The following is a 14,055-nucleotide window of genomic DNA, read 5'->3' on the forward strand; positions in this document are numbered from 1 at the left end:
AACATCATTGTTAAAGCACTTCTATCAACCCAGTACACCCCAGTGATTTTGCCAAAGTACACAATTTTAAGGCTTTACATGTTTGGAATCTTTTTATTCCACGCACTCTCTCTCATCCTTTATATTGTACAATAGAATACCAAAAAAAGTTGTTATTCTCTTGTGTTTGTTTGCACTAAAATTCGTTTTTTTCATATTTTTTTCCTGAAAATATATATTTGATAAATAGTTGTGCATACATCGTGTAACATAAAAAATTGCAACACTGCTACTATGTTATTCTCCAGGACCTTTGCTTGCAGCAAATATAATTATAATTAGTGCATATAAAGTGCTTAAATATTCGGCTGTGATCCAAGCTGTAAAAACAGTTCATGCGCAAAAATGAGTTGCTTGGATTTCAGGTGCTCAGGTGATTAGATGTGCCACTTTTTGCTTCTTACCAGATGCAGGTAGGTCGCAAGGACCCCAAACGCCTGTGATCCCTTTTCTTAGGTGGATCAAACCATAAGCACTCCTCCTCTTCACTTTGCTTTAAGTGTAACTTTCAACAGAATATTATACTCCTTTTGCTCATTTTTGTGCATGAACTGTTGTTACAGCTTGGATCACGGATCACAGCCGATTATTTAAGCACTTTATATGCACTAATTTATTATAACACTATAAATTCATCAAATATTTATTTGTATTTATTGTATAATTCAGTTAATATCACCTAATAATATATGGTATTTTTGCACTAATAAGCACTTTATTTAATTTTGCACAGCACATTTGTGTGTCACTAGCACTTTAATATTTATATTGGTTTACAGTATTTATTATTATGTGTATATAATATAACACACTCATGTGTCACCAGCACCTTTACCATTTTATGTGAATTTGATATCTACCTAGTTATAATAATTTATATTATTTATTACTTCAAGAAAAAGAACTAGGTTTTATATTCATTTAACATCCAAGGTCACCAGCGCCTTTTTACCAATTTTTTTACTTATATATATATATAGCACCCACCTAGGTAGGTGCTAGTGAGGGAGTATAGTTTTGGCTCTGTCTGCCTATCAGAAGAGCAGCAGGCAATTATATATTGCTTTCTGCCTACCAGAGAGCAGGATCTGTGATTTAGGTCTGCTCAGTGTGCTCAGTGTGTGATTCATTGGGTCTAGATAGTGTTTCACATTGGTTCAATAGGGAGGCATGTTGGACAGTGGGAGGAAACCTGACCAATGGGTACACAGGCTTTGAAACAGTCTAAAAGTCAGGAGCACATGTACTGCAGGGTCTTTGGCTGGTGAGCAGAGTCCCGGAGGGAGGTTGGAGGCGGTCTCCTCCTCTGTAGTGGTGGCACATGGTCACAGGCGGTGGACCTGAGGGCCAGAGGAACGGAACTGAACCCAGAGGTCCAGGAAAGCTGACTGAGGGGGGACACTGAAGACCCTAGAAAAACAGTATCGTGAGTACAGGGGATCGTGTCAAGGGGCCTGACCTGAGGGGGGGCCACCCCGGAGTAGGATAGCCAGTGGACGGGTGTCAGTGGTCAAGAAAGAGGATACTAGGAGAGTGTCCTGAAGAGAATTTAGTTCATCAAGTCACCTTGATAGAGACTTAATCCAAATTCACCTAGTGGCAGGGTGAATCAGCAGCCTGGCTGCATGATCAGACAGGAGTCCTCACATCTTGTGAATAGTTAATCTGGAGTATTCCCTTCTCCCATCCCTATTTTAAATAAAACACCAAAAACAACTACAAACCCCTGGACTGATCATTGACTGAGCCAAGAAGTAAAGTGTTAAATTTTGAATGCCAGTGTTGCTAACGGTAACCAGGGGGTCCCGAAAGTGTAATATTCAGCAGTCCTCAAGGGGGCAGTACTAATATATATAAATATACAATGGATATAAAATGTCTACACATCCCTGTTAAAATGTCAGGTTTCTGTGATGTAAAAGAAGGAGACAAAGATAAACATTTCAGAACTTTTGCCACCTTTAATGTGACCTACAGTATAAACTGTACAGCTCAATTAAAAAACAACCTGAAATCTTTTAGGGGGAAGTAAAAATAAAAAGCTAATATAATGTGGTTGCATAAGTGTGCACACCCTCTAACTGGGGATGTAGCTGTGTCAAGAACTAAGCAATCACTTTCAAACTCATATTAAATAGGAAACAGTACAGACCTGCCATCATTTCAAGTTTTACTGATTAACCACAAATAAAGTTCAGCTGTTCTTGTAGGTCTTTCCTGACATTTTCCTAGTGGCATCCTACAGCAAAAGCCATGGTCCGCAGAGAGCTTCCAAAGCATCAGAGGGATCTCCATGTTAAACGGTATCAGTAAGAAGAAGGGTGCAAAAGAATTTCCAAGGCATTATATATACCATGGAAAACAGTGAAGACCGTCATCATCAAGTGGAGAAAATATGGCACAACAGTGACATTACAAAGAACTGGACGTCCCTCCAAAATTGATGAAAAGACGAGAAGAAAACCGGTCAGGCAGGCTGCCAAAAGGCCTACAGCAACATTAAAGGAGCTGCGGGAATATCTGGCAAGTACTGGCTGTGTGGTACACTTGACAACAATCTCCCGTATTCTACATATGTCTGGGCTACGGGGTAGAGTGGCAAGACGGAAGCCTTACGAAGAAAAACCTCCAAACCCAGCTAAATTTTGCAAAAACACATCTGAAAATTTATTCTGGTCTGATGAAACCAAGGTTGAACTTTTTGGCCATTATTCCAAAAGATATATTTGGTGCAAAAACAACACTGCACATCACCAAAAGAACACCATATCCACAGTGAAGAATGGTGGTGGCAGCATCATGCTTTGGGCTGTTTTTTTTCAGCAGGAACAGGGGCCTTATTCAAGGTAAAGGGAATTATGAACAGTTCCAGTCAATATTGGTACAAAACCTTCAGGCTTCTGCATCTTTCAGCATTAGAAACGACCCATCCAAATCAACAAAGGAATGACTTCACCAGAAGAAGATTAAAGTTTTGCAATGGCCCAGCCAGAGCCCAGACCTGAATACAATTGAAAATCTGTGGGGTGATCTGAATAGGGCTGTGCACGGGAGATGCCCTCGCAATTGGACAGATTTGGAGTGTTTTTGCAAAGAAGAGTGGGCAAATATTGCCAAGGCAAGATGCGCCATGCTGATAGACTCATACCCAAAAAGACTGAGTGCTGTAATACAATCAAAAAAGTACTTCAACAAAGTATTAGTTTAAGGGGCAGTGACAGTGCTCATCCTGTTCCTCTTTGCATAAAGGAGCAAATACCGGCCCTGCTGATACCACTTGCCAACTGCTCACAGGAATATTACTGCGGCAGGTCGGCCCCCCTGGGTCCAGCCATGTAGACCTACGTCACCGGACTGCTAGTGATTCCGGCGGCGGGATGAGCAGCTCCGATTGCGGTTACCCTCCCCCGATCGTCAGGGAAATGGAGAGAAGACCCGCCTGCTTATGTAAACAAAGCAGGCAGGTCTTCTCAGTGACAGACAGGAAGAGATCAGCAGATTCAGCATAGCTGAAACTGCGATCTCTGTGTCTGTCACAGGACCCCCCCCCACACACACACACGTCAGTAAGCATGAGGCTCACATTTAACCCATTGATCACCCATGGGGTTAACCCTTTCCCTGCCAGTGCCATTATTACAGTAACAGTGCATATTTTTAGCACTGATTACTGTAGTAATGTCACTTGTCCCCCCAAAAGTGTAAAGAATGTCTGTTAGGGGTCCGATCTGTCCGCCGCAATGTCACAGTCCCACAAAAAAACGCAGATCGCCACCATTACTAGTAAAAAAACAAAACAATAAAAATAACATAACACTTTCTCGTAGTTAGTAGACACAATAACTTTTGCGCAAACCAATCAAAATACGCTTATTGCGATTTTTTTTATTTTTTTTACCAAAAATATGTAGCAGAAAACAAATTGGCCTAAAATGTTAAAAAAATTAGATTTTTTAATTTTTTTTTTTTTTTTTGGGAATGTCATATAGCAGAATGTGAAAAATATTGTGTTTTTTTTTTAAATTGTCACTCTTCTTTTGTTTATAGCGCAAAAATTAAAAAATCGCACAGGTTATCAAATACCACCGTAAAAAGCTCTATTTGTGGGAAAAAAAAGGACGTAAATTTTGTTTGGGTACAGCGGCGAACGACCGCGCAATTGTTTGTTAAATAACGCAGTGACGAATCGCAAAATAGGGCCTGGTCAGAAAGGGGGCAAATCCTTCAGGGGCTAAAGTGGTTAAGGACCTTCTACGGCCCCGTCCAGCTCTCCAAGAGTAATGCCCCATACACACGTGCAGATTATCTGCAGACTTTTGTCTGCAGACTTACCAAAACCATATAATATGAGGTCAAACCTAAACACTTTCAATTTGTATGCAATCCGGCAGGCCCTTGCACTACATAGAAAAGGTAAGTCTGCAGACAAAAGTCTGCAGATAATCTGCACGTGTGTATGGGGCATTACGGCCTGTCTCCTGAAATCTCCTCTATGCTCTTGAGACTGTGCTGGGAGACACAGCAAACCTTCTGGCAATGGCACGTATTGATGTGCCATCCTGGAGGACTTGGACTGCTTGTGCAACCTCTATAGCAGTGGTTCTCAACTCCTGTCCTCAGAACCCACTAACAGGCCAGATTTTAAGTATTACCTTGGGAGGTGCAGAATAGAATACTGCAATCACTGAGCAGCAAATTATATCACCTGTGATGTATTTCAGTTATCTTGCAAACTTGGCCTGTTAGTGGATCCTGAGGACAGAAGTTTAGAACCACTGCTCTATAGGGTCCAGGTATCACTTCATGCTACCAGTAGGGACACTGACCCTAGCCAAATCCAAAACTACTGAAAAACAGTCAGAACACAGGAGTAGGCAAAAAATGGCAGTGGCCCACACCTGTAAAACCATTTTGGTTTTGGATGTTATCTCATTGTTGCCCATCTAGTGCACCTGTTGTTAATTTCATTAACCTCAAAGCAGCTGAAACTGATTAACAAACCCCTCTGCTATTCAACTGACCAGATCAATATCCCAGGAGTTTAACTGACTTGATGCTATATTCTGATTAAAAAGTGTTCCTTTATTTTTTTTTGAGCAGTGTGTATATACAGTATATAGTGTGTGTATATATATATATAAAATTACACTTACAACACACTACAAGTATAAAGTAAATTCTAGGACAAAAATGCTGATTTCAACATGTGAAAAATTAGAACAATTGCCCTGTGGCAAATAGCAGTTAAAGAGTCTCATATATTTTCTATAACTGTTGGAGTATTTCCAATTTCAGGGCTGTGGACAGAATAATTCAAATAATTGGTTTACACCCCAATGATGGACATGAAAACCTGCTGGTGTACAGTGCAAATATAGTCTAATATTATAGAGCCATTTATTCAAAACTACATACAGCTGTTTAAGACTTTTAATAATCAATTCAGTGTATGGAAACCATGGTTTTTATGGAATTGGGCTTGGGAACCAATGAGACCCTATAACCATGCAGGTAAAGGCAAAAAGTGTCAATGTATTAAATAAATGAAACCACACAAGTAGGTTATGGGAATTCTGGGATGTTCTGTGCACAGAAATGTTACCATGGTGGCACGGGAAGAAATTTGTAAAATAATCTAAAACAGCGCTACCAGGCGTATACAAAATTATCACAATAAAATATAAGTAATTCAGAATCATTCCATTGCAATATACCGTATATACTCGAGTATAAGCCGAGATTTTCAGCATGTTTTTTCATGCTGAAAATGCCCCCCTCGGCTTATACTCGAGTCACTGTCTTTTTTGTCTTTTTAACCACTTACCGCCCGCCCGCCGTCATATGACGGCGGGACGGTGCGGCTATTATCCTGGGCGGACGTCATATGACGTCCGCCCATTCAAGCACGGCAGGCGCGCGATCGCGGGCGCGCCGCCGTGCACTGCCGGTGTCGGTGTGTCCCCGGGACACAGGCGGTCACCGGCAGGGGGGAAACAGCCAATAGGCATGGCTGTTTCCCACGTGATCGGCTGTGTTCCAATGACACAGCCGATCACAATGGAGGCGGCCGGGAGATGACCGCGCATGCGCGATCGGGAGCGCGCAGCGCGGTCATGTCGGTGGCACTGTGTTCCGTAGGAACACAGCTGTCACCGGCGGTAGTAAACAGTCACTGACAGTGACTGTTTACTATGTGATCGGCTGTGAATCCATTCACAGCCGATCACAAAATGTAAACACAGAGCAGTAACTGACTGTTACTAGCTCTTCTCTCCTCATACAGTTTCCAGTATGAGGGGAGAAGAGCTAGAAATAGTGAGTTACTGCTCTGTACACATGTACAAAGTAAAATCACACTAAAATCACAGTAATAAAGGTCCCCCCACACAGTCCTCAGCCCCCCCCAATGTCACCTGTCACCCAACAGTCACCTCATCAGTGCCCAGAAATTGACACCCATAACGTTCACATGTGAGCGCAGCGATCGCGGGCAAAATCACCGCGATTCTGCCCGCGATCCGGAAATCATTGCAAATTGCGGGACGCCTGTGCGTTGCCCGTGATTTGCAATAGCACCCCAAACGCTGTGCGATGTTGCCGCCATTTCCGCCTGCCAAATCGCAGTAACATCGCGCAAACATCGCATGACGCCCAAAAAAGTACAAGAGTTTCTTTGGGGCGTCATGCATTGTTTGCGTGATGTTACCTCGATTCGGCAGGCGGAAATCGCAGCAACATCGCACAGCGGGCAACGCACAGGCGTCCCGCCATTTGCAATGATTTCTGGATCGCGGGCAGAATCGCAGTGATTCTGCCCGTGATCGCTACGCTCACATGTGAATGTAGCCTAAAGTTCACCGGTCACCAGAGACTGCCATCAGTACCGCCGTGCACCATCGCCCGTCACCTGTCACCCATCAGTGACCATCGCCCCGTCACCTGTCACCCCATCAATCACCGTCACCTGTCACCCCATCAGTCATCGTCATCTGTCACCCCATCAGTCATCGTAACCTGTCACCCCATCAGTCATCGTCACCTGTCACCCCATCAGTCACCGTCATCTGTCACCCTATCAATCATCGTCACTTGACACCCCATCAGTGATCGTCACTTGTCACCCCATCAATCATCGTCACATGTCACCCGGTCAGTGATTGTCATCTGTCACCTCATCAATCATCGTCACCTGTCACCTCATCAATCATCATCACCTGTCACCCCATCAGTCATCATCACCTGTCACCCCATCCGTCATCGTCACCTGTCACCCCATCAGTCATCGTCACCTGTCACCCCATCAGTCATCGTCACCTGTTTGCCATATACATGCAATCACTTACTGACCGCCTAACGACTATATGCGTCGGCCATTAAAAGCTAAATACTGGGGTTATGGCAGAAGATAGCCCCCATAACCCCGGTATTTTTTGAAACGGCGGGCGGTCGGCTTTCAGATAAGGGTGGTCCCAGTGGCGGATTCGCCGCGGAATTACCCTTACGGTGCAGGGGAAGAGGTGCCCCCCCCCCCTCCTGCCGCGTCCCAGACGTTTTCCCAGCTTACCGGACCCGCCGGCAGCGGGGAAAACTATCCGGTCCCGGATCCTCAGAGACAGGAAGTCGAGTGAGGGCAAGATGGCCCTCACTCAACTCTATGGTCTTGGAGGACCGGAGCTACGTCAAAAGACGTTGCCTAGCAACCGGTTTAAAGGGCCGCTTTTTTTTTTTGCTTTTTTTTTTTTCCTCTTTCAACAATTTTTTTTTTTTTTCTTTTTTAGTGTAGTTGTGAGGTGTGAGGTCTTTTTGACCCCAGATCTCACAATAAAGAGGACCTTTCCTGCTTATTTCTATTACAAGGGATGTTTACATTCCTTGTAATAGGAATAAAAATTATCAAAACATTTTTTTTTTTTTAAACTGTGTAAAAATAAAAAAATAATAAATAAAATAAATAGGAAAAAAAAAAAAAAAAAAAATTAAAGCGCCCTGTCCCCGTTAGCTCGCGCGCAGAAGCAAACGCATACGCAAGTCCCGCCCACATATGTAAACGGTGTTCAAACCATACATGTGAGGTATCGCCGCGATCGTTAGAGCGAGAGCAATAATTTAAGCCCTAGACCTCTTCTGTAACTCTAAGCTAGTAACCTGCAGAAATTTTTAAAATGTTGCCTATGGGGATTTTTAAGTACCAATGTTTGGCGCCATTCTGTGAGCATGCGCAATTTTGAAGCATGACATGTTGGGTATCTAATTACTCGGCGTAACATTATCGTTCACATTATGGAAAAAAAATTTGCTAAATTTACTGTTTTCTTATTTTTTAGATCAAAAAAGTGATTTTTTTTCAAAAAAATCGCATTTGGAAGACTGCTGCGCAAATATGGTGTGATAAAAAATATTGCAACGATCTCCATTTTATTCTCTAGGGTCTCTGCTAAAAAAAAATATATAATGTTTGGGGGTTCCAAGTAGTTTTCTAGCAAAAAAATGATTTTAGCTTGTAAACACCAAGTGTCAAAAATAGGCCCAGTCTTAAAGTGGATAAATGGACAACTTTGTGTAAAGCGCTACTTGGATGTTAGGCCTATGTATGTGGCCAGGCTGTGAAAAAGTGTTACATATGTGGTATCGCCATACTCAGGAGGAATAGCAGAATGTATTTTGGGGTGCAATTTTTGCTATGTACATGCTATGTGTTAGAAATATTGCATAAATGGACAGCTTTGTGTAAAAAAAAATGTGTTTTCATTTTCTTTCCACATTTTCCAAAAACTTGTGGAAAAAAATGACATATTCAAAAGACTCATTATGCCTCAAAAATTATACGTTGGGGTGTTTGCTTTCCAAAATGGGGTCATTTTATAGGGGTTTCCATTGTCCTGGTGCTCCAGGGCCTTCAAAAGTACGATAGGTTGTCAGGAAATTATATGTGAAATTTGTGCTCCTAGAATGCCGGACGGTGCTGGTTGGATGTTAGGCCTCTGTATGTGGCCAGGCTGTGAAAAAGTCTCACACATGTGGTATCACCATACTCAGAAGGAGTAGTAGAATGTGTTTTGGGGTGTAGTTGCAAGTATACATGTGCTGTGTGAGAGAAATAACCTGTTAATACGGCAATTTGTAAAAAAAAATAAAATAAAAAAAAAAATCTTCATTTTGCAAAGCATTGTGGGAAAAAATTACAACTTCAAAAAACTCACCATGCCCCTTATTAAATACCTTGGAATGTCTACTTTCCAAAAAGGGGTCATTTGGGGGGTATTTGTACTTTCCTGACTTTTTAGTGTCTCAAGAAATGAGATAGGCCTTCAGTACATCAGGTGTGATCAAGTGTGATCAATTTTCAATGATTCGCACCATAGCTTGTGGACTCTATAACTTTCACAAAGACCAAATAATATACACTTACTTGGGTTATTTTTACCAAAGATAAGTAGCAGTATAAATTTTGGCCAAAATTTGTGAAGAAAAATTACTAATTTGCAAAATTTTATGACAGAAACAAAGAAAAATGCGTTTTTTCACAATATTTTCAGTCTTTTTTTATTTATAGCACAAAAAATAAAAAACCCAGTAGTGATTAAATACCATCAAAAGAAAGCTCTATTTGTGTGAAAAAAAGGACACAATTTTTGAATGGGTACAGTGTTGCATGACTGAGTAATTCTCAGTCAAAGTGTGAGAGCGCTGAAAGCTGAAAATCGGTCTGGGCAGGAAGGGGGTGAAAGTGCACTGTAGGTAAGTGGTTAAAAATGGCACCGCCCGGCGCCGACGTGTCACCGCGCATGTGCCGCATGCCCGAGAATAGCCGACTGTGTTCGGGGCTTTCCCAAGCATCGGCGGTGCATTTGCGGTGATGTAGTATTGGCGCCGGGCAGCACGATTTTTAAATCCAAGGCACCTCACCGAAAGGTAAGTGAGACTCCTCCGCAGCCCCTGCATTTCCTCATGCAGTGCTGCGGGCATGGTACCGAACATTCTCCTGTACCATGCCCACAGCACTGCATCTCCTGTGCCATGCCTGTACATACTGTGCCATGCCTATGCCTGCTGTGCCATGCCTGTACATACTGTGCCATGCCTGTACCTACTGTGCCATGCCTATACCTACTGTGCCATGCCTTGTGCCATGCCTATACCTACTGTGCCATGCCTGTACATACTGTGCCATGCCTATACATACTGTGCCATGCCTATACATATTGTGCTATGCCTGTACATACTGTGCCATGCCTATACCTACTGTGCCATGCCTGTACATATTGTGCCATGCCTATACCTACTGTGCCATGCCTGTACATACTGTGCCATGCCTATACATACTGTGCCATGCCTGTACATACTGTGCCATGCCTATACCTACTGTGCCATGCCTGTACATACTGTGCCACGCCTGTACATACTGTGCCATGCCTATACATACTGTGCCATGCCTGTACCATCACCTGTGCTATGCCTATACCATCTCCTGTACCATGACCTGTGCAATGCCTGTACCATGACCTGTGCCATGCCTGTACCATGACCTGTGCAATGCCTGTACCACGACCTGTGCCATGCCTGTGCCATGACCTGTGCCATGCCCTTACCATGACCTGTACCATGCCCTTACTATGACCTGTGCCATGCCTATACCATGACCTGCGCCATCTCCTGTACCATGCCCGCAGCCCCTGTTTTGTGTCTCGTGGTGGTCCAGTTGGGTCCAGTAGCTGCTGCATTTCCCACCCTAGGCTTATACTCGAGTCAATACGTTTTCCCACTTTTTTGTGGTAACATGGTCGGCTGTCTTGTAATGACAACCGATGCAGCTGAAAAGCCGCTCGGCTGTCATTACAAGGAGCGGGAGGGAACATCCCCCCCTCCCGCCGCCTTCCATGGCTCATCCAGGTCTCCCGTCCCACCGGGAGACCCGGGCATCCTACCTCCACTGCCGAAGAGAAGACCCGGTAAAGCATGAAGATGTGTCCCTGTGAAAGCCGGTATCCCTGCCGAAAGTGCGCATGCATGCACCGGTCTCCATGTAAAAAACCCGGAAGTGATGTCATGACATTAATTCCTGGGTACTCGGCGCCGAATTAAAAAAACTGACAGCATTCAAAACAGCCAAACTTGGCATTTTGAATGCTTTTCAGTGCCGAGGAGGGGGTTTAGGGTCTTTTAGACCCCCAGATCCCCCCACAAGGAGTACCTTTAGAAAAAAAAAAACATTTTTTACATATCCGAAAATATCGGCCGATATCTGATGACCAAAATAACGGTATCGGCATTAAAAAAACGATATCAGTCAATCACTAAGCTACAGTCGATGGCGATTTGCTGCTGCAAGTGATTTTACGCTGCTACAGATTAAACTTGTGCCGCCTTCTCATGTTCGCATTGCTGCTACAGATCGCGCTCCTTCAGCAATTTGTAGTTAAGCCATAAAGGTGAGAGCAGAGCTTCTTGCGAACATGTAATGGTGCACACACTTAACGCCTCGGTGATTGAGCCATTTATTAATTTAAGATTAACAGGTTAGCGGTTCCATAGAAACGAACTATGGTCTCCGAGCAAGAAACCACAGACAAAAAATATATTTTTGAATAAATTGTGGGCCTTTAGAATATCTGAAAAGGCAGCAGATGAAATCACAAAATGGTCTATGTAGCTGGTATATCGTAGACCATTTTTGTAAAAAAAAATAAAAACAAATTGAGTTTTCTTTTTATTGTTAAAGTGATTAAAAAACTAATTTTTAAGCACTTTCAGCAGCTGATTTATTCACTTACTGAGTATTCAGCTTCTTTATCATTTAATCCTTACCTATGTTCCAGTTTAAAGTCATTGTAAAGTCTCATTTTTTTTCTCTCTAAATAACAAACATGTTATGCTTACCTGCTCTGTGCAGTTAGTTTCACACAGAGTGGCCCGGATTCTCCTCTTCTAGGGTCCCTCTCCGGCACTCCTGGCCTCTTCCTACTGTTGAGGGCCCCCACAGCAACCGAGCTGAGTCACAGCTCCCCGTGTCTGTTAAGACACGGATCCATGACCCTGCTCCACCCTCTCTCTCTCCTGATTGGCTGACTGACTTTGATTGACAGCAGTGGGAGCCAAACATGACACACTGCTGTCTTAGCCAATGAGGAGGGAGTCCTGGGCAGCTGAGACACTGCTGCAACATGGCTGGATAGAGATGGACTCAGGTAAGTATTAGGGGGCTGCTACACACAAAGAATGAATTAAGATAAAAAACCTTCTGCCTTTACAATCCCTTTAAGTTGGTGCCACCATGACTGCTGTCCCAGGTTTTCTGTTTCAGGATGGAATCACCCTTGCATGAAGGGTTATTGTTGTGTCTCCATATACTCTGTGCATCAATAGAAACACACAGCCCCAGAGCCTAGAATGGCAGATCCCTTTGCCTGTCCTTCCTCCCCCCCCCCCCTTATCTAAGCTAACAGACTGCACTGTCCGCTGTTAATTGCGAAGATCAGAAGCTCAGGAAAGCAGCACTGAGACAGCAGGAGCCATTAGCATTGAAAGTTGTAAACTGCAAGTGCTGGGGTAAGTATTTTCCCTAATAGTTTACTGAGGAGTGATTATTTTATTGTGCTCGATGATTCAAGGTAAGAAACATTAAGGGTTTGATAATACTTTTAACTCCTTTCAAATTTATGAGAAACAGCATGAATCCAATTATGTATTGAGCAACTAAGAAAACAAGAACATACCCTAAAGGCCACACACCTTAAAAAGCTGTCAGTTGTGTGAGTGATAGCAGTCTCAGCCAGCTCAGTCTAAGCCATGCCCCCAAACATTTCACCCTGGACGAAACACGTTGGAGTGTGGCTTTTTGGAGCATGGGTATTTTCTTGTTTTCTTGTTGGTTGTTCAGTTGGTAAAGAGTCACTATGGACTCTTACTGATCCTGCCCCCACAACAGAACCAACCAGATAGAACTACAGAGACCTGAGCGGGGACCCAAAGCTTTGTTTTTGTATTGAGCAGTTATTTGCATTTTTACAAGCAATTAGCATAAATATCTGAATATCTCTGAATATTCAATTCCTGTAATCCCCCACATTGCCAGATTTAGATGAGGAGGTAAAATACTGTGAGTCCACACAGGTCCGGCTATGGTTTGCACTTCGGTGTCCTGTGCGTTTGTGTTCACCGGTTCAGGAGCAAATATTTTCCCTGAATTCGCACCTGAACCGGATCCAAAAACTCACAGGGCCCTTTTCAAGTTCGCACCACAGCCGCCCCGGACATGTGTGAACTGGATCCATTGAAAGTCAGTCACACTCACATGTGTAAAATGCATCGGATTTGCATAAATGTGAACTAGTGATCGACCGATGTAGTTTTTTTTGTTGCCGAATGCCGATACCCATATTTTGGCCATTGAATATCGTTATCGGCCAATATTGGCTGATATTTTTGTACATTTAAATTTTTATTTTTATTTATCACTTGACAGGTACTCTTGTGGAGGGATCTGGGGGTCTAAAAGACCCCAAACCCCTCCTCTGCACTTAAAAGCATTCAAATGCCAAGTTTGGTTGTTTTGAATGCTGTCTTTTTTAAAAATCTGGCGCGAGTACCCAGAAGTGATGTCATGACATCACTTCCTGGTTTTTACATGGAGACCCGATCAGAGCCGAATGCGGCTTTGATCGGGTCTTTGGCGGCCATGCAGGCTGGTTGCCCGGGTTTCCTGGTGGGACTGGAGACCCGGGCGAGCCGTGGAAGGCGGCGGGGGGGGGGGGACGTCCCCTCCCGCTCCTTGTAATGACAGCTGAGCGGCTTCTCAGCCGCATCGGTTATCATTACAAGACAGCTGACCATCGGCTATGGACACCGGTACCGGGTGATGCCTCTAGCTGCAGGCATCACTCCGGCACAGCACTTTCCCGAAATTTTGGCAATATCAGTAACCTCCGGGGCCGATTACATTATATTGGGCAAAGTGCATATTGGCCCCCGATATATCGGCTTTGCCGATAATCAGTCAATCCCTAATGTAAACCCAGC

General features: G+C 43.6%; 1 protein-coding gene across 1 annotated transcript in view; it reads right to left on the reverse strand.

Moving 5' to 3' along the window:
- The window catches only part of LHCGR (luteinizing hormone/choriogonadotropin receptor), a 274,724-nt gene that overhangs the window by 6,996 nt on the left and 253,673 nt on the right, over positions 1-14,055 (reverse strand). The window lies entirely within an intron of this gene.

Source organism: Pelophylax lessonae, assembly GCF_965119305.1.
Source record: "Pelophylax lessonae genome assembly, chromosome: 3".
Classification (NCBI taxonomy): Eukaryota; Metazoa; Chordata; class Amphibia; order Anura; family Ranidae; genus Pelophylax; species Pelophylax lessonae.